The sequence below is a fragment of the Typopeltis vanoorti genome, chromosome 20 (assembly GCF_054136105.1).
Source record: "Typopeltis vanoorti isolate ZY-2024b chromosome 20, IOZ_Tvanoo_1.0, whole genome shotgun sequence".
Lineage (NCBI taxonomy): Eukaryota > Metazoa > Arthropoda > Arachnida > Uropygi > Thelyphonidae > Typopeltis > Typopeltis vanoorti.
Genome location: NC_143568.1, coordinates 85362126 through 85388554, shown reverse-complemented (window position 1 = coordinate 85388554; position 26429 = coordinate 85362126). Strand labels below are relative to the sequence as shown.

Sequence of the window (26429 nt, the reverse complement as noted above, 5' to 3'; positions counted from 1 at the left end):
AGTAAAAAACCTAGCTCTAACACCATTGCTAACCAGACTCTTACCAAGCTTCCATGGATGGCCCCTAGTCCTCCCACTACCAGTCCTATTCTCAAAAATATCTTCTGAATTAATCTTATAGGAAACCCTTCAGTAATTTGAATGTATCACCTCTTTTCTGCCAATCAACCAATTTCTGCAGCCCACAAATCTTCAACTTGTTCTCATAAGGATCATTCCATAGTCCTGCTATTATCTTGGTCACTCGTCTCTGGATCCTCTCCACCTCCTCCCCATCGAGAAGAAATCCTGGCACCCATATCTGCGTACAGTAGTCTAGATGGGGTCTTATCAAGGCTTGATACAGAAGAACAATAACCTGTTGGTCTCTGCTCGTTAAAGTGTTTTTCAGCAACCAAGTGATTTGATGAGCTGATTTTGCCACTTTTGCGATGTGTCCCCTAAACTTCACTTCTCTATCCACCAACACTCCCAAATCCACGGCCTCATCAATCTAATGGAGTACAGTTCCACCAATGTGATATACTGCTGCTAATCTTTTCACCCCCAAATGCAAAACCTTACATTTTTCCACATTAAATTGACATCCATTCTCCTTAGCCCAGTCCTCCAACCTATTCAAATCATCCTGCAAAATTTTGACATCATGAGCATTCACTATTGCTCTACCTAACTTTGCATCATCCGCAAACAGAAGCACAGTTCCTCTCAGATCCTTTCCTATACCGTTAATGAACAAATTGAACAGTAGCGGTCCAAGAACAGAACCCTGCAGCACACCGCTAGTCACGGGCCGTCTTTTGGACTCTACTCCTGAATAAACCACTCTCTGATATCTCTCCATCAACCACCCTCCTATCCACTTCTCCAACCCGATATCCATTCTCATATGCTGCAGTTTACTTATTAGAATTCCATGTGGTATTATTATTACGGGAAGCTCCAACTTCCTTAGACTCATCGAGGGAGGCCCAACATCATGTCAAGAACAACTATTCAACATTCACACAGTATCTATCATACTGCACCTTGAACTCATTTACAGTCATGGCACCCACAACAGATCTGGCAGCTTATTCCAGGCATTTACCACTCTCCAAGTAAAAAACCTAGCTCTAACAACCTTGATAACCACACTCTCACCAAGCTTCAACGGAAGGCCCCTAGTCCTCCCTCTACCAGTCCTATTTTCAAAAATATCTTCTGAATTAATCTTATTGAAACCTTTCAGTAATTTGAATGTATCACCTCTTTTCTGCCTATCAACCAATTTCTGCAGCCCACAAATCTTCAACCTGTTCTCATAAGATTCATTCCATAGTCCTGCTATTATCTTGGTCACTCATCTCTGGATCCTCTCCACTTCCTCCCCATCGAGAAGAAACCCTGGCGCCCATATCTGGGCACAGTAGTCTAGATGGGGTCTTATCAAGGCTCAATACAGAGGAACAATAATTTTTATCGGCATTCTATAAAATCATTCTGCCACATATATTTTTTCTTTTACTTGCAACATATCGAAAAAACTGTTTGGGATTCTCTTTACCCTGCATGGCTAATGTTCTTTCATAATCTGCTTTTGCTTTTCTTACCACACTTGTTACCCTTATGGCAGGCTTTATACTGTTCATGTGCCTGCAGGTCACCTTTCTCCTTAAATTCCCTCCACAGTGATTTCTTTTTTTGCAGCTCAAGCTTAATGGTGTTATTCATCCATTTAATATCTACTTTATTTATTATTCGAACTCCAGGTATACAGTCAGCCATTGCCTCCTGCAAACACTTCTTAACTGCCTCCCATTAACTATCAACATCCAGCCCTTGCAGTTTTACATGCCATGGCACTGAACCAATCAAACTTCTAAGCTTGTCATACTTACCAGCCAGATAATTCCACATGTACCATGTCTTAATTGTAAATTCCACACCTTTAGCCACCTCCCAAGTTAAGACTCTATGATCACTCTCACCAATTGGTGGTAATGTGGTCATATTCGTTACAGTCAAATCCTCAGATGCAATTACTAGGTCAAGCACTCTCTGAACCCTAGTATTTTCCATTACATGCAGTTGCAGATAGTTATCCCTTAATAACTGCATAAAATCCAATTCCTTCCTCCCATGATTCCTCTCCTCCCTCCAATCAATGCTACCATAGTTGAAATCTCCCATAATAATTACCTTCCTTCCATTCATTTCTTCTATTTGCTTATGCATACTATCTCCACCATCTTTTCCATCACCTGGTCTATAGCAACACCCAATTGTATATTTTGTTCTGCTAGCCTCAATCTCACACTAAATGGCCTCAAATGTGCTCTTTTCCTCTATCCTGCAATTCAACTTCTATTCTCCTTGGCTGCAACTCATCAGCTATCATCAATAATACTCCTCCCCATTTAATTCTCCCTGTCATTTCTGAACACACTATACCCCCTCACATTCAATCCCACTAGCTACATCATCTTCAGTCAGCCATGTTTCACTAATGCCAATAACCTGTGGTCTGCAAGTGCCACCAAGGCCAAAAATTCTTCCTCTTGTTCCTGATACTCCTAGCATTAGTATGCATGAATTGCAGACCTCCGTTAGCCCCATCCCTACCTTGATGCCATATACTAACTATCCCATTCTGATTTGTTGTCTTTATTCGCTCACGCATATTATACTCATTCATACACTCAACTGGCTCCTTAATATCTGCATATCTACTTCCCCCACACCTTAATAAATCTAGTTTCACCGATTCTGCACATCCACTTCATTCAACAACACTTTTTCAAGTCTCCTTACACCGAATCCATTCAAATGCAAACCATCCATCTTATATAGATCCTTTCGCCCATCAAACTCGCTCTACACGTCCACAAATTCTACACCTCTCGTCATGCATAACCCACGCATAAAGTCATTTGCAATTATGGCCCTCCTTCTAAACTCTTCACTGTCATACCACAGCAAAAGACTAATCATCCTAACTCTATCACTGTTTTCTTTTTGCTACCTCAAACAATTCATTCGGGTCCTCTATCATTTCCATTTTATTTCCTTTCAAATCATTCGTACCTGCCACCACTATCATTTCTTTCATTCTTTGCTTTTGCTCTCTAATAGACTTACTTACGTCCTTAATAGTCGCAACAGGTTGGTACGATTTTGTCAAATTCCTTACTATCACACCTCGTACTAACGAATCCCCATATACAGCACTCGCTCCTTCATTTTGTTTACGTTCACAATCATACTCTTATTTTTCCCATCATACTTTTTTTTTATTGGCTGGCACACTCGGTAGACATTTGTGCATACGCTCCAACTGCTGCTTTGCTCTATGTATGGCTCCGCTCAACAGAGCAATCTCACTCATTGCATCTATCTCATCTTTTTTATTATCTGTTAAACCATTAATCTGCTCTGTATTAATACCCTCATTCACACTTTCTACATTCACGCCCTCACAGCTCTCTGGAAGAACCTTGCAATTTCCTATCATATCACTATTTTCTACATTCTGAAATTTGACAAAAATATCACACTCGTGACCTGAAACACACTTTAATTCCTCATTTTCCTTACATTTTCTGCACACATTCACTCCACTATGATCATCTAACCATACTCCAACTGCTCTCCGCAATGCATACATTTCGCAGATAGTACACTGAATAATCTCCTTTATGTTACCGTAATTGGACAAATATGGCGAACCATTATTACTAGCCGCCATTTTTCTTCTTACCAGGGCAATGTGCTATCGTATCTTATCGAATTAATAATTGAAACAACACCAAAAATACACAAACAGACACACTAAGATACAAAAAGCAAACAAAACTACGTAATATTCAAGCAAACTTGTCAATGATAACTTAAAATAATACTTATCTTATCAGGAGCTCTCAACAAACACTACAGACCACGAGTCCCTCTAGCGGCCCAAATGTATCCTATCAAAGGCTTTAGCAAGTTCCAGCAAAATCACTGTAAACCTGTTACCCTTATCCAGTTCAGCCGTCACTGTGTTATAGAACGTGAGCAAGTTACTGAGGCATGATCTACCCTTCACAAAACCATGCTGTCCCCCATAGAGTATCCCATTTTCATCTATCCAATCTTGTATTTTCCACTTGACTATTTTTTCCAAGACCTTGGACCATGACAACAATTCCTGATATGCTGATCGGCTGGTAATTTTCAACACCAGTCTTGGAACCTCCTTTATGCAGTGGAACTATCTTCCCCTCTTTCCACCCCCTTGGGACTAACCCAGACCCGAGACTCAAATTAAACAAAATGGTCAAAGGCACTGACAATTCTTTAGCCGCTTCTCGTACAACCCGAGCTGGTATACCATCCAATCCTGCAGATGAGTTGACATTGAGGTTTTGTAATAGACTATTCACCTCCACTTCATTCACCACAATTCCTGTATAAGCTGTTTGTTCTTCCATTTCTGCAATGTCAGCACATGAATGATATACTCTTGCAAAACGCTCACTTAGTAATTCTACTATATCAACTGATTCGGTTACCTCCTTACCATCAGCATTCTTTAAAATCAATCTGCCGTATACAATTTTTTCTTTTACTTGCAACATATCGAAAAAACTATTTGGAATTCTCTTTAGCCTGCATGGCTAATGTTCTTTCATAATCCGCTTTTGCTTTTCTTACCACACTTGTTACCCTTTGGCCTGGGCTTTATACCATTTATGTGCTTGCAGGTCACCTTTCTCCTTAAATTCTCTCCACAGTTGCTTCTTTTTTTTTCAGCTCAAGCTTAATGGTGTTATTCATCCATTTAATCCCTACTTGATTTATTATTCGGACTCTAGGTATACAGTCAGCCATTGCCTCCTGCAAAAACTTCTTAACCACCTCCCATGCACTATCAACATCCAGTCCTTGCAGTTTTACATGCCATGGCACTGAACCAATCAAATTCCTAAGCTTGTCTTACTTACCAGCCCGATAATTCCACATGTACCCTGTCTTAATTGTAAATTCCACACCTTTAGGCACCTCCCAAGTCAAGACCCTATCGATCACTCTCACCTTATGGTGGCAATGTGGTCATATTCGTTACAGCCAAATCCTCAGATGCAATTACTAGGTCAAGCACTCTCTGACCCCTAGTATTTTCCATTACATGCTGTCGCAGAAAAGTTATCCCTTAATAACTGCATAAAACCCAATTCCTTCCTCCAATGATTCCTCTCCTCCCTCCAATCAATGCTACCATAGTTGAAATCTCCCATAATAATTACCCTCCTTCCACTCATTTCTTCTATTTGCTTGTACATACTATCTCCACCATCTTTTCCATCACCTGGTCTATAACAGCACCCAATTGTATATTTTGTTCTGCTAGCCTCAATCTCACACCAAATGGCCTCAAATGTGCTCTTTTCTCTATCCCAATTCAACTTCTATTCTCCTTGGCTGCAACTCATCAGCTATCATCAATAATAACTCCTCCCCATTTAATTCTCCCTGTCATTCCTGAACACAATATACCCATCACACCCATCACATTCAGTTCCACTAGCTATATCATCTTCAGTCAGCCATGTTTCACTAATGCCAATAACCTGTGGTCTGGAAGTGCCAACCAAGGCCAAAAATTCTTCCTTCATGTTCCTAATACTCCTAGCATTAGTGTACATGAATTGCAGATTCCTGTTAGCCACATCCCTACCATGATGACTTATACTAACTATCCCATTCTGATTTGTTGTACTTATTCATACACTCAACTGCCTCCCTAAGGTCTGCATATCTATTTCGACCACCACTTAATAAATCTAGTTTCCCTGATTCTGCACATCCACTTCATTCAACAACACTTTTTCAAATCTCCTTACACCGAATCCATTCAAATGCAAACCATCCATCTTATATAGATCCTTTCGCCCATCGAACTCACTCCACACGTCCACACCACTCCTCCTGCATAACCCACACATAAAGTCATTTGCAATTATGGCCCTCCTTCTAAACTCTTCACTGTCATACCACAGCAAAAGACTAATCATCCTAACTCTCTCACTGTTTTTTTTTGCTACCTCAAACAATTTATTCGGGTCCTCTATCATTTCCATTTTATCTCCTTTCAAATCATTCGTACCTGCCACCACTATCATTTCTTTCACCCTTTGCTTTTGCTCTCTAACAGACTCACTTACGTCATTAATGGTTGCACCAGGGTGGTACGATTTTGTCAAATTCTCTACTATCACACCTCGTACTAACGAATCTCCATACAGCACTCACTCCTTCATTTTGTTTACATTCACAATCATACTCTTATTTTTCCTATCATACTTTTTATTATTGGCTGGTACACTCGGTAGACATTTGTGCATACGCTACAGCTGCTGCTTTGCTCTATGTATCGCTCCGCTCAACAGCGCAATCTCACTCATTGCATCTATCTCATCTTTTTTATTATCTGTTAAACCATTAATCTGCTCTGTATTAATACCTTCATTAACACTTTCTGCATTCATGCCCTCACAGTTCTCTTATACAACCTCACAATTTCTTATCGTATCGCTATTTTCTACATTCTAAAATTTGACAAAAATATCGCACTCACCACCTGAAATACACTTTAATTCCTCATTTTCCTTACACACATTCACTCCATTATCATCATCTAACCATACTTCAACCGCTCTCCGCAAAGCGTACATTTCGCAGATAGCACATTGAATAATCTCCTTTATACTACAGTTATTGAACAAAGATGGCGAACCATTATTACTAGCCGCCATCTTAATCCTTTCCTAGTGCTGTCAATACTCCATTAAACCTCCAACATGAAGTGAAGATAAGAAATCGATAGGAAGCATTTACAGACTTAAAATGCTACTGATGGAATTTGGGAAAGAAAAGTAATCAACTTTGGGACTTTCATTTGGTGAAGAAATTGGTTATTGATGACAGTGAGTTTTGAGAAAACTGAAGTTAAGACAACAAAATTATGCTTTAAATGATACTTTGATAGATTCCTTTAATGACTTTTTTCTTTTTTTTTTTTTTTGAAACAGACTAAATATAGGCCTGCTTGCATGTTGTAGAAGAGATGCTATATGGGTAGGAAATACTGCAAAGAAAGATAGGATTGGTGTTCATTCAAGAGCACGAAATCTGACCAACTGAATAAAATCAAGACTAGATGAGTTGCAGGAATCCAAACTATTTCAGATTTTTCTGATTTCTTTCTCCAAAATACAGGAGACAGAAGAGGAGAAGAATGATATATGGAGGCCAGCTTGATCACTGATTGATGTTATAATTTATTTATTTATTTCGTATGGTGATTCAACGGCTGTGAGTCCCTTTTATGGGGAGGTAGGGCACCAGCTCAATCCCCCTATTTTTATCTGAGCTCAGGACCAGCATAGCTGACAATTCAGACCTATGGCTGGAGGGATTGTTTTAGGTATTCCTGACTGCATCCGTGTGTGTTCACGGGGCCTGTTTGCGAGATGAAAAACCCTGCTGTCCATGCCCAAGACCGGCTAACTTGGCTAGACTGAGGAAGATCCTTAAGCTCCTCTTGTCATGTTATGATGATACTATCTGAACATGGAACATGTGGAAGCATGGAAGGACAGAAGCTGGAGTCAATAGCACTGGTAGGGAATCAGAGGGCATTCTAATCAGGATATGAGTTTATTGCATTTAGCTCTTTCAAAATTGAATTTGGATTTCTCAATGCTTTTTGCAAACTGCAAAAATCATCAAACTAAGGAGGTTTGTTTTCAAGCCATCTGGAATATGCTGAATTTTTTCTTGGATGCCCCCTTAGCACACTTGTTAAAGAACCATGGCTTCAATTGTGAACAAGGATCTTGACAGGAATGAGGAGATGGAAAGTACTTACTGTGGTTAGAATTATTTCTGTTATAGTATTGGAGCAGTGGTATTTCAATCAGGTAAATGTAAACAATCATCAGATAGTGAAAAGAAGTAGAAGTGGAGATGTAATAGTAATCTTCTTTGACACCAAATGTAATGCCAACAGACATGAAACAGAGGTTGGAAGGCATTTTAGTAAAAGAAAATAGTTAAAAAGAGAAGAGTTGACATCTACAGTATATCTGGAAGAGGAAATGATTAAGAAAAGAACAATGATGATGTGTGTGGTGGGACTGTGAGGGTTATCAGGTATTCTGATGGTAGATGGACAATTCATGTTAGATCACTGATAACAGTAAATACCTTGACATTGTCCCCCCACACACACACTCCAGCTTGATCAATATAATCAGAGAAGTGATGCAACTTCTACTGCAGATGGTCATCCTCCCCCAGAGAAACTCAATATCAGTATGTTTGAACTGCAGAAAAATCAAGCTTCAAAGATTTTTGACACTTGATTTATCTGCAAATATGAGCTCGCTAGCCAGGTGTTAACCTAGGTAGAATACCACATTTGTTTAATATATCATAGGTGCATGTTGAATCTTGTACCTAGTAATTTTGCAAGTTTTTGTTAATGCTAAGTTTTACCCTGTATAATTACGAATGTTGAAGCAATTTGTTAACTTTTAGGTGGGAAAGAAAGTTCGTTGTCTGCTGTAAAGTCAAACGTGGCTGAAAAAAAATTCTATGCTGGGTCTCTAGAGTACAATTTCTGAATTATGTAAAAAATAAAAAACTTAACCAATCCATACTTACAGAGGTGAACTATTGACTTAAATAAGCAAATGGCTGGTGGAAAATTATAAGAAAGTCGTATATGGGGTACCAGTCTCATGATCTAGTACCGATATCTTACAACCCAAAAGACCTAGAAGAAATGGGTGAAAAAATATACACAAACAGCAGTAAGATAGGCTTAGAAATGAATCTAGAAAAAACAAAATGGATCCAAAACATCTACACAAGTGACAGTCACCTATGTATTGATGGTATCCCTACAGAACGGGTTGACTCCTAAATTACTTAGGAGGACAAACAATAAAAATGAATAATGATTTATCTGAAGAACTAGCAAAAAGAAAGAAACCTGCATGGCTATCAATCAACAGACTGAAAGAAACACTTACTGATCCAAATCTTGACATCTCTGTGAAGGCAAAACTATTTAATAGTGACATTCATCCATCACTCACATATTATTATTATTACGGATGACTCCAAGGAGTCCTTAGACTCATCGAGGGAGGCCCTAAACATCATATCCATCACAACTATTCGACATTCACACAGTATCTATCATACTTTGACTTTTAACTCATTCGCCGTTTAAGCACCCACAACAGACTCTGGCAGCTTATTCCACTCATTCACCACTCTAAAAGTAAAAAACCCCAGCTCTAACACTCGTACTAACCACACTCTTGCCCAGCTTCCATGGATGTCCCCTAGTCCTCCCACCACCAGTCCTGTCCTCAAAAATATCTTCTGAATTAATCCTATAGAAACCCTATAGCAATTTGAATGTCTCAATCATATCTCCCCTTTTTTGCCTATCAATTACGCATATCTTTACCAATTTCTGTAACCCACAAATCTTCAACCTGTTTTCATAAGGTTCATTCCATAGACCTGCTATTATCCTGGTCACTCGCATCTGGATCCTCTCAACCTCCTCCCCCATCAAGTAGAAACCTAGGTGACCAAATCTGGGCACAGTAGTCGAGATGGGGTCTTATCAAGGCTCGATACAGAGGAACAATAACTTGCTTATCTCTGCTCGTCAAAGTATTCTTCAGCAACCAAGTGATTTGATGAGCTGATTTTGCCACTTTTGCAATGTGCCCCCTAAACTTCAACTCACTATCCACCACCATTCCCAAGTCCCTGGCCTCATCAATCTCCTGGAGTACAGTTCCACCAATGTGATATACTGCTGTTAATCTTTTCACCCCAAAATGCATAACCTCACATTTTGCCACATTAAACTGACATCCATTCTCCTTAGCCCAGACCTCAAATCTATCCAAATCATCCTGCAAAATTTGGACATCTTCTGCATTCACTATTGCCCTACCCAACTTTGCATCATCAGCAAACAAATGAACCGTTCCTCTCAGATCCTTCACTATATCGTTAATGAACAAATTAAACAGCAGTGGTCCAAGAACAGAACTCTGCGGCACACCACTAGTCACAGGCTGTCTTTTGGACTCTACTCCTGAATAAACTACTCTCTGCTATCTCTCCATCAACCACCCTCCTATCCATCTCACCAAACCTATATCCATTCTCATATGCTACAGTTTACTGATTAGAATTCCATGAGGTATCCTATCAAAGGCTTTAGCAAGGTCCAGCAGTATCACTGTAAACCCATTACCCTTATCCAGTTCAGCTGTCACTGTGTTATAAAACGTGAGCAAGTCACTGAGGCATGATCTACCCTTCACAAAACCATGGATCAGAAACCACAAAGCAATATGGATCAGAAACATGGAACACAACAAGAAAAGAAGAAGAAACTCTCAGAATAATTTGGCGTGCAATAAACGCAGGATTTGTAACATCAGCAAAATGGAACGTGTTAGAAACACGGAACTAAGAAAGAGATCAGGCATAAAAGATGTGGTAACTGCAGTATATGAAAGCAAGATGAGATGGGTAGGTCACATAGCCAGACTCAGGGATAATAGATGGACATATAGAATACTCAACTGACAACCAAGAATAAAGAGAAAAGCAGAAAGACCACCTACAAGATGGGAAGATCCACTAATGAAATCTATGGGTATAACATGGAAGAGAGAGAGGCTCAAGATCGAGATCTTTGGAGGCATCTTTGTGACCTGCACTCATGGAGAAATCCTGAGTGAAACAGGTCCATCAAGGTAATATGGGGTACCAGTCTCTTTAAATCAGCCAGATTTAAAGTAACTAGTCGGATATCTCAGGGATCAGTCCTTGGATCATTGTTGATTAATCGCTACATCTACATTAATGATATTGATATGTACCTGTCAGGAGAGGTTCAAGTGTCTGCTAATGATTCAAAGATAGGTAGAGCAATTAGAGATCACAGAGCACTTAGAGAATGATTTTAATAGGCTGGAACTGTAGTGAAATGATAACTGTGAATTCATTGTCAATATGGGAAAGTAGTGTAAACTTCAGTATGATTAGATTTCCAGTGATATTGTATTGGTGGGATTATGCTTGAAGAAACTATGAGGCCAGGGATTATGGAGAACAGGATTGTTCTCCATGATCCCATTATGATGAACAGGAATTTGAAGTCCAAAGATTACATAGCAAAAATTGCAATTACAACTCAGAGGATAAATAGCTTTGTTGAAGCAAACGCTGACTTGTAAGGATAAGGAAGTCACTTTGCCTGTACAAGGCCTTCATCCAAACTTGGATGCCTGTGCTTGGGGTTTCAGTGGAAAGAGTGCAAAGAGTTACAAAGATGATATCAAAATTACAGAGAACAGATTATGAGCACATATTGAGAGTATGTGGACTACAGATACTGACAAATAGGAGAAAGAGGGGTGATATGATAGAGGTTTATATACTTCTAAAATGGTGTAGGATGTAAAAGATATCAGGATGGAAGCTAGATCTTACTCTCACAGCTCAGCGAGCAAGTGGAACAATTAGCCTGTTGAAGTGGTGATACAGCTAGCATGAATGGGTTTAAAAGAAGGCAAGACAGCTGGTGTGGGTTGTGTATGGTTTCCCTTGATGAGTTCTTGACTACCTAGGATATTTACGATGATGATAATAATATTAATGTGTTTAGCAGTCTAAGCTTAACACATGAAGGAGGAAAAAAAAATCGTGCATTTTATGATATATGAACATTTGTTATTATTTATTTATTAACCTTTTTGCTGGTAGGTTTTAGTTATCTCGAGCAGTTGAAAAATTATATCTCTACTAATGTTATAATATACTCACCTACACTTTTGCATTTAAAAAACCTCCATAACTTGTAAACACATTTGAATTCTAGGCCATGCTGCACATTTCTTATGAACACAATTCAATTAAACATGTATAGAGGAAAATATTTGCACTTTTGTCTATAATAGAAGAAATCTCCAAGGCACTGTGTGACATTATTATTATTAACATTTGACCTCCATGAAGTCGGAGACTCATCATGGGAGGTACACACTATTGCACACAATGCTTATCCAACTGTGCTTTAAACTGAACACACACACTCATGCAATGCATTCCACTCACCAAATGCTCTCCATGCAGAGAACCTACTCCTCACTCCTCTGCTCACACCCTCCTTATACAGTTTCCAGTGATGGCCTCTTGTTCTACCCCCCACTCTCACATTCTATGAAAAATCTCTTCCATGTCAACACAATAACAACCCCTGACTAGCTTATATGTCTCAATCATATCCATCCACCTCCCCCCCCCTTTCTCCTATTCATCAGGCTCTCTCAATCTGTCCTTCACTCCACATTACAAAGACCACTGACCACCTTTGTGAATCTTCTCTTGACCCTTTCCAACATATCCTTGTCACCATGAAAACTTGGTGACCAACTTATTGACTAAGGACTTATACAATGGCATCATAACCTCTCTATTTCTGCATGTCAGGGTCCTCTGCATCATTGCTATTATCTGATGTGACATCTTCACAAATTGGGCAATTTGGCCCTGAATTTCAGGTCCTTGTCCACCATCACTCCAACGTCTCTCATCTCCTCTATTTCCGTTAAAGGTTTCCCCACCAAGCGTATACTTTGCATCCCATCATTGCTTATCAAATCTAAAAACCTTACACTTTGCAACACTGAACTGACAGTTCCACTTACCTGCCATTCATGCAATCTATTCAAGTCCTCTTACAAGGCCATAACATCCACTTGAATCTGAACTGCTCTCCCCAGTTTTGCATCATCTGCATATCACTAATTAAACTCATCCTAATATCATTAACATACAAATTGAACCCCAAACTGAAAGTCCCAAAATTGACCCCTGTGGCACACCACTAGTGACCTTTCAGGATACTGCAAACCCATATACAACTTTCTGATACCTATCTGACAGCCAGTCACTGATCCAACTCAAAAGTCTGTTATCCAATCCCATCTATTTCAATTTATTCAAGAACTTGCCATGTGGCAGTCTATCAAAAGCCTTTGCAAAATCTAAATACACTACTTTATATGCATCTCCCTGTCCAAGGTATTTGTCACCTTGTTATAGTACATAAGTTAGTGAAACATGATCTCTCTTTAACAAACCCATGCTGATAACCACAAAGAATACTGCTGTTATCAACCTATTTCTGTATCCTACTTCTCACCAATCACTCCAGTACCTTCACCACAATCACTCCAGATATACAGATCAGCAATTTGAAGCTACAGTCTTATCAGCACCTTTATGCAGTGGAACAATTTTACCCTCCTTCCATTCCCTTGAAACCTGTGCTGTTATAAGACTTTTATTAAACAGGTATGTCAATGCTAGTGCCAATTCCCTGGAACATTCCATTAAGATGAATGGGATATGCCATCAAATCCTATCGCCTTATTGACATCAAGGTTATTTCCTCAAATACCTCGTGCTCACTCACAATTAAGCCATCCCCTCCTATATCCTCTGCATTTAATTTCCTCACGATTCCACCCTGATCAGGATGAACACTCATATAAATTGATCACTGAATATCTTAACAATGTCATCTGCAGCAGTTACCGTTCTACCACTTTCATCGATTAACTTCTTCTTACCATGATCGTTCTTCCTAATACTTCCCACATATCTAAAAAACATTTCTAGGGTTTTCTTTGCCTGATTTGCCAATTTCTGCTCATACTCTACTTTTGTTTTCCACACTAACTGAATCATGCTCCTGGCTTGTTCTTTATATTTTTCATGTGATTGATTATTACCATTATTCATCTTGTATTTACTCCAAAGTACTTTCTTTTTCCAGATTTCATGCTTAAGTTCCATTCATCCATTTTACACCTACCTTATTCAGCCTTTTGGCCTTTGGAATACATTCACACATTGATGCTGTTATGTATTTCTTTGTCAGTTCTCATGCAGCATTTATTTCCTTACCACTCAACTTCTCATTCCACGTTATAGCTCCAAACTGTCTCTTAAGCTTGTCATAATCACCAGCCTTGTAATTCCACATATATCCTTTCCTCACAAGAGTCCGCATGTGACTAGCCACAACACAGGTGATTACTTCATGATCACCTTCACCAACTGAAGGAAAGTGTGAAACCCCTCTCACAATTACATCCTCTGATGAAATGATCAGATCTTGAACTCTCAATGCACGTGTGCCCTCCTTTACATGCTGTCTGAGATAGTTATCTCTCAAGTACTCAAGAAATTCATTTTCCTTATTCAAATGCTCTCTTCATTCCAATCTATACCGCCATAATTACATCCATAATAATTACCCTTCCTTTGTTCACTGATCCAAGTTGTTTATATATTTCTTCATCACCACCCTCTACATTCTCAGGCCTATAACAACATCCAACTAAATGTCTTCTCCACATTATGCCACACTGCCTCATAACCATTGCCACTATTTCCCCCTTTCATGTCTACCTTATGTGGACTTAATTCCACTGCTATCATCAGCAGCACTCCCCCTCCCTTCTTGTCCTTTCTATCCTTGCAAAAAATACTGTACCCATCCATTTCTATTCTCGTTACGATATCATCCTCATTCAACCATGTTTCACTTATTCCAGTGATTTTGAGGCAAATAAACTCAATCACTGAAACCATCCCCCTTATTTCTGATACTTCTGGCATTTGTAAACAAAGAGAGCAGTTCATTTTTTAGGTCTATAGCCAGTCCTATCCAAGCCATGTGTTTGTTGTGATTTCCTGACCACACCTACCAAATCGCCTTGTACGCATCACACACTGTACTTTCATCCAGCAACAGTTTCTCCAGTGAAAATAAGAAGTTGTTGGATCGTAGCTTCTGCTCAATCAAGTTTTATCGTCTTATAGTTCTCTCTCGTTAGTATTTAACTAGTTGTAGGCTGATATATCATCCGAGCATAAAGAAAATTTGTATTATACTGCATCACTCTATGTTCTGAATTGCATGAGCAACTTTGATAAATCAACCTTCAACTGTACCAGGTTATTATAAAGCTGATTTTAGGCCAAGGTTCTCACTATTAAGCAAAGCTCCCGCTTTTGGTTCGAAATTTTTAATGAGCGGTTCAGTGAAAGAAAATCAGTAGTTATCAGGGACATTACAATTAAACAAATATAAAACTCTCATTAACATACTAGTACACTACTCAGCTGAGCTTAAAATTTATAATTAAAAACTATATTAACAGATCTTATTCTTCTTGTCACAAAGAACTTCTATCACAACTTCACTCTGACCAAGGTAATTACATCTGAAAACATTTTAAATATCAAATTAGTTCAAGATATTCAGAAAGAATACAACTCATGAACTAGACATTCATTTGTAATTCTCTAAGCTCAGTCAATCAAAATTAGTTCTTGTAAGTTCGAGATTCCTAAATTAAAACAAATAGGCTTCTCAATATTCTTGTTCAGTCAATGTACACTTAATTCAATAATATAGCATTTGTCACTTGAAGAGGGGAAAAGCATTAGCACATCACACATTCAATCTTGACTCGCTGAATACAGCAACTAGGAATAAATTACTTTCGACGGAATTAATTTTCGCTATTTCACACTAAGTATAGTCGATAATCTTACCAGGATATAGCTTCGTCACATCATAAGGAGATCGAACAACATCTTTAAAGTCCTTGCTGACTTTTACTTTGTAGTAACACAAAATTAAAAGAATCTTCTATTTCCGCGAATGATTTATAAACTCGGGAGAATATAACCTTTTTGCACTTGGTATAAATTAACTACCAATTTCTTCCTTTTCTTATTCGTATTATCCTATGTCCTGCACTATTCCACTGCTAGGCGTTAGAAAGTTTTGGTAGAAATACAACTCCCAAAAAGATAAGTTAAAATGCCAAGCGATTCCCGGTCCTTTCTATTCCATTTTCGGCACGTCAAAATCCCCTTCTCACAACAACCAATCAAATGATATCACAAGGAATCTTCTGGATATATTAAAATTACATATATAACAGTTTCTTATATTATTATTAAAGAAATAAAGCAAATAAAATAAATGACACTTTAATACAGAGTCTTTTCATGTCTATGATATACCCTAAATTACATAAATAAAATTAACTAACAAAACTCAAAAGGAATTACATGAATAACATTTTATAAGCAAGAGACCAACAAAATAAATTTAAATAAGTCCTGCTTATTTTGTTAATTATGAATGAAGTATTATTAATTATAAATATCTTCATTCACAATTTAACAAAGTGTACATGCAGACCATAAGTCATAAACATTGCATGAAATCATCAAGAGAGAGAATATTATACGAATCAGCTAATAATGAAACCCCACAGAATACAATAAGAACAACATGAACAGTTGGCAAGCCAAACATGAGAGTTCCACTGAAGGACTTGATGTGGTACATAAATTTCTATTTTCCCCTCCTCCACCTAACAGTACTAACACTGTACAAAGACAGACACTGTACAAAGCGAATATAGGGAAAAACATAATATCTGCAGATTTCCAATTAACTCTCAAAAAAAAAATTTCTCAAATCTTCCATATGCTGGGCATATGGAAGATTTGAAAAATTTTTGAGAAGATTTGAGAGATTTGAGCAATGACTGACAAGATAAGCATTACCTGATGACCAACCCCCATCCCCAAGATTGTAATGGAAGATGCTTTCTAACATGATCTTCTTCCTCCTAAGGAAAATCCCCAAAGGTATTGCCATGTGTGCCAGTCCAGAGAGAGCAGATTTACGTGTCACAAATTTTGGGATGTATTTATTATTATCTGAAAAACCAAATTTAACCAAACCAGACCACCAAATTTACCCCTGTTTTGAAAAACGCATCATACCATGGTGGTCTGAAGAGTTCTCGGCCTAACAATGAAAAAACAAATTTATAATTTCAAAATTTTTTTTTTTTTTTCAACATAAGCTCCTTAAGACTGATACATTTATTCTAGCGATGCTCCAGCACCATTATCCTGTTCTTGTAGTGGTTCCCAGTAAGATCTGCAAAATACTGCTCTACAGCTGCAATCACCTCTTGATTTGAAGAAAAACGCTGACCACCAAGGATGAGTTTTAGTTTGGGGAAGAGATAGAAGTCAGAGGGAGGCAAATCTGGGGAATATGGTGGATGTTCCAATAATTCATAGTGCAGATCCCTAATTTTTCCATTGCCAAAACACCTTTGTGGGCAGGTGCATTGTCCTAATGAAAGATGATTTTTTTCTTCCGTAAACCTAGTCTTTTCCCATGAATTTTTTTGTCTAGTCTGGTTAAAATATCGTATTAATATTCCCCGGTTATTTTACCCTTTTCAAGATAATCAATAAACAAAATACTTTTAGCATCCCAAAACACCGATGCATGACCTTTCCTGCCAATGGAACTGGATTTGTCTTCTTTGGCGCTGAACAGCCGGCTTCTGTTCGCTGTTTTGACTGTTGTTTGGATTCCAGTATGTAATGGTGAATCCAAGTCTCATCCATAGTGATAAATTAACGCACAAAATCAGTTTTAATCTTGTTAAAACGCTCCAAGCACTGTTCAGTGATTTTCGTGCAAGTACGTTTTTTTGGTCTGCTGTGAGCAAGTGGGACACCCATCTTGCAGAAAGCTTTTTCATATGCAATTCTTTATGCAAAATATATCCTACACGTTCTTTTGAAATGCCTATAGTCTCAGCAATTTCAAGCACTTTGACTCACGGATCATCCAATACCATATCGTGCACTTGATCAATGATTTCTGGTGTTGTTACACTTTTTGGATCTCCTTCACGTTGTTAAATTCCAAATGAAGGAGAATTTATTTCATAATTATTTCATTCAGATTTAACAAGTAACAACATTCCCAGAGCTAATAATTGTGCATCAGAGAACAGAAAGCTGAATGTAAATTACTGACACAGTTTATAATTCAAGTATTTTTCTCTATCCATTGTACTGTTGTCGGTCATTGTTAAGTTTACCAGAAGTTAAAAATATGTGAACCTTGTGTTAATGTGTAACTATCTGAGTCATAATGCAAGCTAGGTAATCAGATTAAGCATTGAAGGCCTGAGGAGAACACATGCACCACAGCTGAATTGCACACGAAAGTTTCTGGCGAAGCAAGCTGGGTGAAGTGGCAGCACTGGGTGCTGGAGAAGTTAGGTGATGAGAGCAAAAAAGAAGAGAATGTGACTTAGGAAGAAAAACATCGCGCCTTGGATATATAGAGCTTGGCAGCACCAGCTCGGGACTTTTTTCCTTTTTCTTCGTTCTATGGATTTAAGTTCCAGGATTCCTGAGGAAGGTTGCAGGAGTGTGCGGACATGAAAGTGAGGCAGTCCACCAGTCAAGCAGCAGTTCAGCGAGTACAGACTTCAGCCTTGTGGAAGACACAGCGCAGACCGACAAGTTATGCCGAACCACTTGATCCGATAGCAGTAGGCTAGAATGGCTTACATCGAAGGAGGTGAACCGTGTCCGAGCCCACCAGTTGATTCCTTCAGATAAAATCAAGCAGATGCATGATCACCGAGACGAAAGCACTCCATAGACGAATAAGAAGAAGAAAAGTATTTCTGGTGTTCCTGGTAATGTTAAAATTTTGTTCTAAGAGGGATTATTCGTGTTCATGCAAGGAACTTTCTAATTAATCAAGTTACATTAAAGGAAAGGACTTTAGGGCTAAAGCAAGGAGAAAAAGGGGAAACCGTATGTTCTAGAAAGGAAGGTTGTATAGGAATTTGTTTATGCTTTGTAGTGTACTCAGTCTGATAATTCATGAAGCCTCAGGAAGTGTTAATTCCAACTAGAATGTTAAGCTACAAGTTGGAACTCTTATTTAGTTTCGATTGATATTTTGAGGCATGTAATGTTAAGAGTGAATTTGTATCACTTAATTAATTGAATTCAATCTGAAGGATAGTTTTGATTTTGAACTAGAAATTAATGATACCTGTACTAAGTCAGATTTGATAAATAAATATCTTTTGTTGTCAATCTAACTTGCCTGATTTTAATCCTATTGCACCGCTCATAAAAGCTAGACCCAGTGTGGAGGTTAAGACATAAGGGTAACTACGACTGCAAATGAAATATAAGTTTTTTATGATTTAAGTACTCAATGAACTAATCAAGGAATTAATTAATAGCACACATTTCGATGCTAATTCTCTGATAATGAGTCATTCTCTTGTCTAGAATTAGGATGGCGCAGCACAAAAATATAAATTTTTCCTAAACTAGAAAAGGGATTAGCACCAGAGTCAAAACAAAGGAATTGGCACTACCCAACGGCAATCCCTTTGTCTTTCAAACTTTGTACGCTCATCATTGGATTAACTAGCAGCCTAGAGTTGATAGTGTGACTGCATAGTAGTAGATTGGATAAATCAATCAACATAACTAAGATTAATGAGCAAACACAATAACTGCAAAGTTAATGATATAAAAATAGAAAAACTTATAATTATAAAAGACAAAATAAGGAAATATTACAATGTGGATCATCTTCAAGGCTGGTATGGCCACGTTTAAACTGATAGTCTATTTCTTAATTATCGAAAACGAAGGAGAAGAGTGCCCATAAACTTTTATGAACTTCAAATGAATTTCTTTTGGAGTTAAACCTTCTTTTACAAAGAATTTTATAACTGCATGATACTCAGTTTTATCCATTTCAAGGAATATAGACAACACTTTTGCTTCAGACAACTGTATAAAACAAACTACTTGATAAAATGACTTGCAATTTCACATGGATGCTTATGACGATGTACCAACTTAGAAAAAAAAAAATCTTGCAGATGGTCATGCCATCTATGGTCGAGGACGAGAAGTTTTCAGACCACCCTCACGTAATTGCAAAATTCTGCAAGAATAATGATAAAGAATGTCTAGTATTGCACAAATATACTCAGCAAAATTTTTAATAAAACTTGACTTTTTTACATAAAATAGTGAAAGTTTCATAAAACATTCAAGACATACTCTACATGTTAGAAATGGAAATTAGAAAATTATTATGAGAATTACTCCTTCCTGGTTTGGAAAGTTTAGCTATTTCAAAATCATGCTCAAAATAAATTATTTGTGTCTCAATTTTGGTTAAAGTGGGAAAAAAAAAATTACATAAAGTTTTGCATGTGATTTTTCAATTTAAATTATAAAAGAAAATAAGCCTGCATGGAGAGCTTGGCTAGCTTATATAGTCCAAGCAGTGAAAAGGTTAATGATAATTTTCATTTCTAACATGTACAGTATGTCCAGAATCACTGTTTTATTTTATGAAAAAGTCATAGAGCTTCTTCTGTGGCATGAGAAACAAGCGTTGAGGGTAAACACATTCAAAATCATCATAAAACTCTGAATAAAATACATCTGTTTGGGCTACACATGCATTAAATACATTAGGGAGTAATTCAGAATGGTTCCAAAATACTGGCAGACAAAGAGGGTTACTGATTAAGCATGCAGTGGCAACCAAGAACATAACCAAAAATCATTTAGGGTACATATTTTAGAATCCATATAAAGAAATTATATAGTGTGGGAAAATAAAAAAACACCTGCAATAATTCTTTTTTACATCAATATTCCAAGCTTTCCAACTTTCTGCATATTCCATCATTGGGTATAAGCTAATAATTGCCGCTGTTTAGGTTAATGTGTCGCAATTATAATAAATTTAGTTTAATCCTTTATCCAAGTGTAAGTAAACAAAGTTTGCTTACACTTGCAACTCATGGTAAAGTCGCTGAGGCAACTCGTGGTAAAGGTGGACCAAGCTCTCATCACTCCTTCCCATAATGCAAAGCACATCTCCTTGCAGACATGTATAATGCTATGCATTAAGGGAAGGGCGACTACCCAGACTGGTTTTAACCTTTATTGAGGTCTTGTCAGTGGGAGCCAGACCCAGAGATGGTGATACCAAAGTGGAAGCAATGGAGAAGTCATATTTATCTATACGAGTTGCCAAAAGGTGTCTCACCTTATTATTAAATTACTCTGGATTTAAAGAAGATGTTGGAATTTTTTTTTTTCTGTGTTGCAATTAGTTGGTTACTTCGCAGTAAGTTTTAGCACTTTCTAAATATAAAATGATGTATGCTACTATATCCTCTTATTGATCATATTTCATTAATGACAAAATCAAAACAGGCATTTGTAATAAATGGCATGTCCAAATAGGTGAAATAAGCAAGGTAAAAAAACTAATTATGATATAAAAAATATACCATGAAATCAGCGTTAACTACATAAAATTTACAATTAAACTGAAATGACTCTTCTGACTTTTTTACTTGTCAACCAAAATTTCTCACTCATCTGGTCTAGTGACTGAAAGAATCCTGTAAAAGCAGCGCTTCCTAAACCGTGGGCCAAGGCCTCCCCCCTTGGGGGGGGGCTGTAAATTTTGTTGAGCGGAGGGCCATGAAATAATAAAAACAAATTTAAAATGTTTTAAGACTAAGTAGATTTTTCTTATCTTAAAAGAAACGTATTTAACTTTTATTATTTTTTTTTTGTTATTTTTTATATTTTAATGGAAAAACTCACACATTGGTGTTGGTTCATAAACTTTGCTTCCTGCATATTTCGGCACTTAATGAATATTAGTAAATATTGCTTATTCATGTTTCATTTCAAAGCAGTGGTTAATTGTACTTACTTCGAATGCTCTCCAGGGAAGCTCCAAATCTTCCTGTCCCTTTCATCATGCATTCGTAATCAGGGACTGTTGATATTGACTTTATACACATATCAAAACTCGTTTTATATTATCACTGTCATCCGAGCTAGTTTTCTGTTACCAATAAAAGTTTCGCATATACTTCACACATGAAAAAAAGCTTAAACAAGTTCATGTGGGGAGATAGTAACTCGCTTGCAGTGGTAAACAACACACCCTCCCTAACAGCCATTATACTGCAGAGGCAATAAAAACAAGTACCTTCATTATGCCAGTGAATAAGGTATGAGGAGTCTGTGTAATATATTTCTCAACAAATAGTGCAATTAGAGAACAACTGGGATAAAAACACACTAATTAATGAATCACATGTCCCCTCATACAGAAACTATGCTGTATAGACTGAAACAAAACCATATGTTGCATGGGTAAACACAGTATCTAACTAAAAAATATTGTTATTAATTAGATGTGTGTGTGAGTTCGATTTCCCAAGGCAGCAATAAAATTCAACCAAACGTGTTAAAATCTGTAAAAGTGTTAAAACTAAGTAATATATATATATATAATGAATGTTATGACAGTTTCACATTTGGAATTCAGTTGAAGAGAGTTAGCATTTCAACTCAATTGTCAGCTACGCTTTTATCTTTCGGTTGCACGATCTTTTGTTAATACCGCACCAATTATATGCACGTTTTAATAACCTGCCTTTGCTGTCTGTTTCGCGTTAGGCTTAATTACCTTAAAGGGAGAAAAGTCGCAAAAGAGAAAAATGTTCCTGGTCCGGGGATTCCCTTATTCAGGTAATATTCACTAATTTCATGTTATCAGTCTGTGGTGTGCCAGTATCGGTAAGTGGTGATATTATTTGATCTATTCTACGTTAAAAAATTTAACCCTGAGATGGATAAGTGGCTGATAAAAAAATTTTTAAAAATTCCCGCGAACAATCAGAAGAAGCAGAAACAGACTCAAAAAAAGGACAGTATTTCATATTTTACCAGAATAGCCCATCATCTTCAGACCCAAACGGTAAAAGGCAAAAAATGTAATATATGCATTTGATTTTTGCAATATTCGCTGTGTATGTTTTATATTGAATATAAATACAATAAATATTATAATAATATATCTCTCTATTATGATTTTTTTTTGAGGGGGCCGTGAAATATTTTAATTTTTGCAAAGGGGGCCCTGACATCCAGAAGTTTAGGAAGCACTGCTGTAAAGTGTACTTTGAATAGCTGTAGAGGTTGCCAGGTGAGATTTCATTACAAATAATGTCATATTTGGATGACTGCAACTGGTGCTGCACAGAATTCATGTCGGTATTAAGACTACAAACGTAATGTTAGGGAACATGGGGAAAAAACATTTTTTTGCACATATTATTGATGTTGTATATAATTATTTATATTTTAGTTTTTTTGAGGAAGATTATTTTGAGAAGAGTAAAATAACTTTTTATTTATGTTGTTATCATTTTGTCTTCTTCCCATAATTAATGGAGAAGAAAAGCTAAATAGAGAGTAGAGACACCAAGTGGAAAAGACTTGCAAACATGTCACTCAGAGAGGATACCCAGTCTCCTTGACAATGCCTTTCACGCAAATGCCATATCCTGGCTCCCTCCAGGAATAATCTGAAAGAGTAAGTGTAAGCATGATTATTCACTAGCTGATCAGGAAGCTTACTGAATCACTATCATCAAATAGTTTTGTATAGCTGATTTGCAGAACAGCTTTGCTGCGTACAGTAATTCAGTTATTCTTATAGAATTAATATAAATACGAAATACTGAAAGATTTTAACCAGCTTCTCTTCCTGGACATATTAATCAATTTGCCAGCCTGGTTGACTGAGTGGTTAGCATATCTGCTCTCCAACTAGCAGGTTGCTGATTCGAATCTTCAGGACTCCAATAAGCAAGGTGGTTGTCTTACAACCACCTTGCTTATTGGAGGCCTGAAGTAGTTTGAAAAGTTCAATGTTTGGTTTCTAGAGTAGGGTTTCTGGACTATGTAAAAAATAAATAAAAATGCAAAAATAATAATAATAATGAATAAATAAATAAATAATAACATTAATAAAAAAATAGAAAAAATCCTTAGCTTACCCATGGTACAAATATATTATAGGTTTAATAAAAGCCTTGAATGGATGGGAGCCACATAAAAGATAGCATCTTTACTCTCCAACTAACAGGCTGTGAGTTCAAAGTCACACTACTGAATGAGTGTCTGTGAAATGCCTTTAGATGATATGAATTTCACTGCCCAGCATAAAACTAACATCACCTATTTGTAGGACAACCAAAGCTGTATGAAAAAGTTCCATGTTAAGTCACTAGGACAGGGTTTCTAGATAATTCAACTTTTGGCCCACTAATGACATTAATGTGCTAATCGTAAGTGGGATTTACATAAAAAAATAAATAAAACAGGAAATGGAGTTTCTCACCCGAGGTTTATAGAATAGAAAATTCATGAATGTCAATATCATTATGCAGTTTTCACCATCTAACAAAAGTTCGGCATTGTCACTACATTAAAAAAAAGAGTACAGTCGAATCTCACTATAGCAAACTCATATAGTCCACAGGAATAGTCTGTTATAGTGGGAAATTTGTAGTAGTGAATAAGTTTCTCATAATAGTGTCTACTATAGTGAGTCAAATGTATTTCATATTTTAGATGAAAATTTTCTCTCTCATGCTTATGGATTATCTTGATATATATCATTTCTATATTATAAAATGTCAGCAAGTCTATTATGAACTACTTCAGAAACATCAGTCTTTAAAAGTTCCCAAAGATGATATTCCTTTCCTGTCCTGATGTCCTTAAAGTACTTGAATTTCAAAAAGGTGAATGCTGCTGGGATATTACTGACAATCAAATGAATAAGTAAAACGCTGGAGAAAAATTATGAAACAGATCAGCTCAAAATTTAGATACATTCTCTCAAAAATTACTTCCTGTTTAAGGATTCTATTGTAGTTTACTTACACACTAGCCTAAACAGAAACATGACATTCAGAAATAAATATGGTTTTGCAGTGTGCTGAACTTAAACTATACCAGCAAACACCTATTATAAGCAAGTGAAAAACAAACTGCAATGTGTAAACTCCTCTAAAGTCTTCTGAATTGTTATTTGGTTCAAAATAAAATATTAGAACATAACTGAGAATTATTCAGTTCCAGATATTTACTTTTGTGCTTCTGTTTGTTATATAAGTCCATTCTAATGACAGTTGAAAAAAAAAAAAGGTAAAACAAGTATCTTATTATCTTATCACCACCTTCCCTATTCAAATCCCCCAATTACACACAATGACACTATTACCACCACCAACAACAACTTTTCTTTTGCTTTTTGGCATTCGTTGTTGAGGTGGCTATTTTGGTAAGGAGTCTCTGAAGTGTGCTTTAGACTACCCACATTAAACTTACAACCATGTGCCTCTGCATATGATATATTACAATCAGGTTGACAGCAAAACTTGTATGACATTGTGGCACCAAAGAATTTCTTTTTGTGAAAAGATGGTTTAGTTACAACATTATTGCAAACTCGAAGAGCAATTTCTAATTTCATAATAAAAAAATAAAATAAAAAAAGTTCACACACATGCTATATCTTCACATTTGGGACTTAAATATCAGTTCAAGTTGTTAACTTCATCTCTTTCTGACATCCTTTGACACTGAAAAATGTGTCTTCCTGTACAGTGGACATTGCTCACTTGTAAATAATAAACTAAGTTAGCGTATAAAATTAGCTCACTGATATTATCTCATTAACATTTTAATTACAGCAAACCTTTTTTAAAATTAATCAAAACATTTACATTCAAATTATAGCCTTCAATGGACCAGAATATAAGCAAAAAGATTTCCAAACTATTTCTGACTCAAATTGAGTCCATGTACTTAGCTCCTAACCTCTGTTCTATTATCTATTATGGTTGATATATGGAAGATGTCCTATGCATGGAGAACACTGATGAAGTAAAAAGGGTCCTTCTTAGTTTCCATACATACAGTGATTGACTGACCTTCACTCTAGAAAAAGAACATGACCATTCTATCAGTTTCTGTAACTGTAATGCTGACGAGACTAAACAGTAATTTAAAAACTAAAGATTTTGTATAAACCCACAAACATAGGAAAAAGAAATTATCTGCATTTTCAATCATATCTTCTCTGTAAAAAATACTAATTCAGTTTATAAATGATTTCATTTCACACCTCACAGATATAAAAATTCAGAATGAACTTTTAATCAAGCATTTTAAAAATATAATATCTAAATTATTTCATAAGTTTATGCAAAAAGAATAGTGTAGGAATATGCAAGAACTTCCATCCATAAAAAAACAAATGCATTTTCATAACAAATAAGCAATCATCATCATCAAATTCCTGACATGTACCCTCAAGGGGTGTACAGGATATGATAGCACTACATGAAAAATTTACATCATTACTAACTTCCTATCTACAATTTTCCTCCAAATCAGTCTGTTACTTGTCAAGACTCCAACATTATCAGATCTTATATTTCTATCAACTAAGGCACTTTGTACCATATCAATTCACCTATATCTTGGTCTTCCTCTGGGTCGTTTTCCTG

The 26429-nt window shown here is 36.8% G+C and overlaps 1 protein-coding gene across 1 annotated transcript in view; it reads right to left on the bottom strand.

Annotated features, from left to right (window-relative positions):
- LOC150095623 (serine/threonine-protein kinase unc-51-like) overlaps nucleotides 1–26429 on the bottom strand; it is a 393781-nt gene that overhangs the window by 236480 nt on the left and 130872 nt on the right. The gene's annotated exons all lie outside the window — the stretch shown is intronic.